Below are 7,500 nucleotides of genomic sequence, written 5' to 3' on the forward strand. Positions count from 1 at the left end.
TTATTAGATTTCTAGCTGTCCCCCTGAAACACTGAAAAAGTAAACTATTCTACAGTTCATCGAACGAACATTATCGAACGTTGCCAGTATTGTGGAAATAGAATATTTGTGTTTGTAGGTACTTCTTTTTAATAGCCATTCTTTAGCCCAGATGGTCCTGTTTCTAGATTTGTTTTTGGATTTGAGAACAAAAAATGCTGCCAAATTATCCATGTAGCTTGCTTCAGCTATTGTTGACGTTTTTTACCTAGATCTAGCTACAACAGTCCAAGGACGGATAAAAAACTGTACGTCTAAACGGAACTTCTCTCGTCGACAAACTTTCAGTTTACGGATGACACAGATCGAGCGTCCGTCGGTTAAACTGTCAGTTTGTCGATCAGCGAACTGTACGTCTAAAGGGGCCTTAAAACGTTGAAATACGTATCAGTGAGATTGAACAAATCACACGGTTGTTTGGTTGATTAGTTGTTATGCGTATTCCCATGGTAATCCGTCCGCTTGCCTGTCGGTGTGTCGGACTGTGTCGAGTGCCTCGACAGCTGCCTCTTCAGCCATTGTTACAGAAAGCGAGTTTCCCCCGACACACGCATCCACAGTTTGAAGTCCAATAGCGGTACCGCGATAACAAAAACTTTCACAGCACTTGCTTAAATAAAACTAATATGTTGTGAACTAACCTTACGTGTAAAGCACATTTAAAAATATGTTCAGAATTCTGAGATTTTATCAAAACTTCTCACAACATTGTCTTTTTACTTCCAATTTTACTTCAAGAAATTCCTGGCCTGTTTACTATGGGGGTAAAGGTCAGTATTTTTATCTTTCTAACAGAGCAGCAATTATTCCGTAGGCACTATCGCGACCGAGCTGTTTGTGACGGAAGAAGAATGGCTGTGGCTAGGTTTCGATGTCGAGCGCCGGTGGGACGCCAAGTGCTTCATTTTCCCAAATTTTAGAGCTATATTAAACATATTTCAACACATCCGTTCTATCCATGAACAACACACATAATTAGAATAAAAAAAGCTCTTCTAACTCGTTTTATTTCATTAAAATCAAGCACTCATGAGTGAAAAGCTACGTTTGTGAAGTTGATCAGTACGACAGATTTTCTCCTCGGGAAGAACACTACTTGCTACGATCGGCGGATCGTTTGTTGTACCTACTTATAGTTTAAAACACGGCGTTCATTTCTGCCTGAATCTGGTATCAATAGCTTAGTAAATGATGTGGGGAAAATGTTTTGAAGATAATATTTCAAAGCGATTGGCTGTTGAGAGACAAAGAAGAGACAGGGAGGTGGTGGCTCTCTTGAATATTTTACCAAACTGGAAAAATAGTCTTTTAAAATAAAACTCTAGTAGAGTGCAGATTATTTACAGCATCAAAATATGGGAGCTCTAGACACGTCGTAACTTCATCACTTTGTACGAAAACAATATAGACTTTTTTAAAACAGTACCCAAGATTGCGCCCTTAAACGTAATTCTGATTCACCATGGAGCCCGCCATTTAGCTTCCTCAGAACTGCAAAGTTCTATCTGACATTTTGGGCCTTTTTGAGTCACAAAGACAATGAGTTAAGAAACCAGGTGTTCTATCTGCTCTATCAAAATCGTAAGATACTCAGGAGTCGTTATCAAGATATTCAAACAATTTCATACGAAAAAGCTTGACATATTGTAAAACTTATTTTTTTAACGTCAAAATTCTCAAATCAAGGTACTACTGAGTATGTATAAGTTCTTGATTCTGGTGTGGCGATTTGAATCAGTACGCAATGAAATCAGGCGCTCGTCAATGTTTAGGCATTTGGAGTTGTTCATTTGCGTTGCTTTAGTCGAATAAAAAAATAGCCATACATCTTGAATAGAAGTCGAGATATTTGTAATTGAAGGATGAAGGGGTCACCTGGTTTCAGGGGTAAAATTAGCTGCAAAACGGTAGCCAAAGTTTGGTGACATCTGTAGCTTGACAGTCACTGAAAACGAAATTTACATAATAATAATAGCACATTTAATCAATGGTTTCAGAAACATTCACAAATACATGTTTTTTAAAAGTGTTGAGCCAAAACAAAATCGATTTTAAAAACAACTGCCAAACTGGAGGAAACCTGCCAATTCATGAAGGACAAGGAGGAAAACGTTGTGCATGTACTTTACAATAGCGAGACTGGTGTGAGGCCATGAGCATGTACCCTCCCATGACGTACACCAGCGCCGCCAAGTTCTTATAGTGAGCAAAGATCGGCGGACTTGACAGTCTGCAGTTTGTTTGTATGAGGCATCGAACAGAAATCAGACGCTTGTCAAAATATTTAAAAGAACAGGCACTTTTCTGGCGGTTAGGGATTTTTTTCCCTTTTTTGTGCTCAATACCTTTTGTGTCGATTTAAGAAGACATTTCTGTGTCTACCTTTTCCGAAAAACCGCAATCAAAGGCACAAGAATACATGTTTGCAGTTCACTATAGCCTAGGACATTCAAGCTTTGGAACCCATTATTTAGAGCCTTGAAAATCCACCGAAACCCCGAATTGAAGAACGCCCAGACTGGAACTCAAACCAGAGCTATCCACTCCGTAGTCCAGCATGACATCAACAAAGCTAACTAAGCTACCACAGGGCGCCCTGTCTTCCTGTGGCTTAAAATATTTTTTTTTAAACTAGCTGACATCTCGCCATCTTAGAATCACAAAGTTCCATCTGGACATTTAGGCCGCTTTGGTATTTAAGACCATGAAGTCAGAAACCAAATATTTGATCCGATCTATCAAAATCGTACGATTATTCGTAGTCGTTATCAAGGTATTCAAAGATTTGCTTTCGAAAAAGCATGACCTGTTGTGAAACTCAAAATTCTTAAGGTCAAATTTCTCACAACTACGTACTTAGCTGATAGAACGTTGTAATTCTAGGTTAGCGACCTTCCTTCGTTGGTCAGCGGCAAAGTTTTGTCACCGCACACGGCTTGAACCGACACCAGGACGAGCAACAGAATCGTGGCAACACAGTAGATGGAACTGCCAATTACATCACTCGTGTTGCTAACCTTTGACCATGTGGGGATGACGGACGGGGGCATTTTTTGATCTACTGTCGTTTTTGGGAGCGGAACATATTCGCAGACTCGATAAGTCTCTTTCCAACTCCTAAGAATTTCAATAATGATATCATCCAAACCAAAGTTAAAATCGTACGCCTCATAGCAGATCCTCAGTGACCCGTTCCATGAGGAAATCTTTTCAAAGGAAAGAACAGCCTCGAGTACAATATCTCTATACGGGTTACTGTAGTGACCCTTGTCTAAACCTTTCAATAACCGCAAATTGTTCAGATAGATGAAGCCTCTTTTCTTCCCGTCATTTGTCACCTCTCGGTACTGGATTTTTGCGAACTGCAGCGTTGGATGAGATGTCAAAATTTCCCGAAGCCGGCCACTAATCTCAAACGTCATGGGCTCGTCACTTGCATTCTGTGGCCCCGATGTGAGGACCACAATCAGGCTCACCGCACTTACACATTGATCGTATACGAAAACAGAATTTGGGCTGCAGGCTGGCTTCACCAGACACTGTTGCTGATCCTCCTCAGCAGAACAGACAAACTGGTCCCAAGCTTCAGGGTATTGTGTTAAGACGTTAATCGTCACTCCTCGCTCCTCATTAAATTGGAACAGCGTCTGTAATTCATTTGGAAAAAACCTGTTAAATTCGTTTAACTGCGAAGGCCTAGAACAGAAATGTTCTACAAAACTTGGCGAGTCCATGACTTCAATACTCTCGTGCGATGCAGTGAACCCATTGCCTTCTGAAAGTGTACAACTTTTCGGCAAAGAACTCGGATCAAACCGTCTATTTTTTGTGATCTGTAGACAGGTATCATAATGTACTTCAACTCTATGTCTAAGAAAACATAATATTTTAAACGAAACACAGCAATATCTCGGCTTTATTGACGGGGGAACAATGTCCTCAAAATAAATTTTAGAGCTTTTTGATTGTTCCCAAATCCATAGCATTGTCTCAATATCAGGGACGACAGGTTGAGCAATCATTCTGTTCCATCTCTTTAACAGAGAAACTCCCTCGGGATTGGCGGGGTTGTTGCAGAGATAGACAGACTCATTGCTGTACGTAACACCCTCCTTGGGATCAGTGACTTTCAAACTTTTGAGGATTTTGTCTAGGTCAAGGCGAAAAGGCTCCTCGTTGGATGGAGCGTCAGACGTTGTGAGGTGTGGCGTAGTCAAGCCGGGTGTACTGGACCGTATAGTTTTGTTATCAGGTTTATTTTCTGATTTCTCCTTAACGCCTTTGAGTATGTCAGAGACGATTTCATCTAAGTTTACAACAGATTGTCCATCTGTAGATGTTTCTGGCACTTCATGTCCATCGCTAGTGGACAATCTCAGCAATCGTCCCTGATCATACATCGCAGGACAGCTGGTGATCACAACGGCATTGCCGGTCAATCCGGAGCACTGAGTCTCCGCGTCGAGAAAACGACTGAGCGGTGAAAACTCTAACCGAGACTGCTCCTGGGGACATTCGCTGTCGAAATCAAAGCAGCAGTCGTTAAAAACTTTACAAGCAAAATCACAAGCGCACGACTCCGAGACGTCATCCCTGGCTAGGATTGGCCTGCCGCACCTCCCACGACACGAGTAAAGCGACTTGCACATATCTATGAAACCACTTTCCAGTTGCGGACATTTGTCAATAGCCTCCATAAGACCTACAACGTTCATAACTGGTGGACAACGAGTTAGGAACCACAGCAGGAAAAGGGTACGGGATTTTGCTGAGATGCCCACGCGTTGCACTATTGGCCTCATGGTAGGGTTCACTCACACTCCACCCAAGATACAACTAAATGAGTCTGAACGCTTTCACACACTGACAACTAATTTTTTTTAACAGAAAATCACAAACTTTCTCCACTGAGATGTTAAGCCAGACTTTCCTTTCTTTAATTAATTCAAAACGTTGACAGAAATTAAGACCGAGAACGGGTTCACGAGGTCTCCATACATAGCTGCTATGATGGGTTGTTTTTGTTGTTGTTGGGGGGGGGGGGGGGGGGGGGGGCAGTGAAAACTGAAAGCTGAAGGAGAAATGAATACCGCTTTTAGTTTGAAAAAAAAAAGAAATGTACAAATAAATGAATGCTTCCCTATCTTCTCCACCCGTTGTAAGTGGGTGTTGGAGGGCGTCACTGGTAGGTCCTACTTTTAGTCTTTCCTTCTGTGGTTTCTTTTTGTGTGTCTTCCTTTTTCCTTGCACTTAACGAAAGTTAATGTATGGATGTTTTTCTTTTTACTCAAACAACCAACTAACCAAACAAACAAATGTCATGGTTACACAAAAGAGTTTCCACCTATTCATGCAAAAAAGAAGGATTTGACATTTGTTGTCGTTTTCGGTGGTTCGTCAATCGGTTATGGCTTGTAACACGCTAGGGCTGGGTTTTTATGATTCCTCAATTAATTGTTTTTAGCTTTGAACACACCTGTCTGAAACTGTAAGTGGATGAATCCGAAGTCACTCAGAGCTTGGAGCACATTTGTCTGTGGAGGATCGCCAATTGTTTATAAATTTGAACACACCTGTCTTGGACTGTACATAATTCCTCATTTGTTTATAACTTTGAACACTCTTGTCTTGGACTGATTTTTGGACGATTCCTCTCTTGTCTATAACTTTGAACACACCCGTTTATGACTAGATAATTCTTCAGTTATATATAACTTTGACCGTAACTGTCTGGGACTGTAGGTAGGTCCTCAATTGTTTATAACTTTGAATACATTTAACTGGGACTGTAGAAAATTCCTCAATTGTTTATAGCTTTAGACACACCTGTTTGTAACTGTGTATAGCTCCTCAATGGTTTCATAGCTTTGAACACATCTGTCTGTGGATGATTCCTCAGTTTTGTATAATTTTGAACACACCTGTTTGTTACTGTAGATAATTTCTCCGTTGTTTAAATCTTTGAACACACCAGTTTATAACTATAGTAAATTTTTCAATTGTTGAGAGCTTTGAACACACTTGTCAGTAACTGTAGATAATTCCCCAATTGTTGAAAGCTTTGAACACACCTGTTTTGCGATTGTGGATGATTCTTCAATGGTTTATAACTTTGAACACCTGTTTGTAACTGTAGATAATTCTTCAACCGTTTATAGCTTTGAACACACTTGATTGTGACTGTCTGTCCCTCTCACACCACAAGCCAGATTAACAACGTCTATAGGTGGTTGGCGATGCTTCGGTATGGTTTTCTCCTTTTTTCTAATCAAACATCTATCATTCTCATATATCCCCTCCCTGTCTGTGTATGTTACTACCTTGTAACACTTCTAATCATTGGTATTATTTTTGTTGCAAGTGCCGCAAAACTTGTACTATAACTAAAATCGACAAGCCTCCAAGTAAAACCAGAGCCTGTGTTCGTTTTGTCCGACAGAGACTGCATGCAGCAACAAGCTACTTTGGAGTACTGTTGCAAATGCCGTAAAACTCTTACTAAAACCAACATCGACTTCCCCAGGCCCGAGTTCGCGATATCCTTCAGAGACAGCAAATAGTGACGAGCCACTTTAGAGCAGAGTTTTGTTCACTGGTCAGAGACAGGCGGTGGACTCGTGGGATTACAAAACCCGCTGTTCCTTTAAAGGTCTAGTGGAACCTCGGAGCAGTTGAGTGACCTCGTGGTGAAATCAGGACTTGGTCAAAGTAAACAAATCGGCATTTTCCGGCCTTTGAGAGTCTACCAAAGAAATAACAACAATTGTTGGTGGTGAATTCCAAAGCTTGAGAGTTCTTGAAAAAAAAAATTCTTTTTTCTTTTGCCTTTCATCAAAGTTTTTTATAATTTAGATTAAAAACGACTCAGACAGAAACTATAAGGTGTTGAGCCCACCCGTTAAAAAACAATAAGTTTATTTGTGTGTAACGTGTGAGATTCCAACGCTTCGGGGCCCCAAAGCTGAGGAAAGGATCACAACACAGAGAGAAACAGGTTTGGCTAACTCCTGTTGTAGGCGCAGGCAGACAGAAGGTTAGTAGTGTTAAACATTGTTTTATGTTCCAAGTAACAACAGAAACAACAGAGGGAAAGAAAAGAAATAGGACCTAGTCTACCTCTGACGCCCTCCAACCACCTATAAATGTGTGTTGCAAGAGCCGTGGAACTCACCCTAAAACTAAAACAGGTCAGCTTTAAAGCTGTCTCAATTCGAGACTTTCCCTTTAATGTTAGGCGGGGTTTTTGTTGTTGTTATTTCTTTGTTCGACTCTTTGAAACATGAGCCTTGGAAACGCCGACACAAACAACACTGGTGTCCATTTAACAGCAATCCAGACAAAAGGAACATCCCCCTAACAGCAGCCTGAGCATGTGTCACTGAATGTTTCCCTGATATATAACCCCCTTCAGCAGCAACTTCCGCTGCTATAATTTGTCAGACGAATTTCCTTTTTTGATTA

The sequence above is a fragment of the Aplysia californica genome, unplaced genomic scaffold (genome assembly GCF_000002075.1).
Source record: "Aplysia californica isolate F4 #8 unplaced genomic scaffold, AplCal3.0 scaffold00512, whole genome shotgun sequence".
NCBI classification, from domain to species: Eukaryota; Metazoa; Mollusca; class Gastropoda; order Aplysiida; family Aplysiidae; genus Aplysia; species Aplysia californica.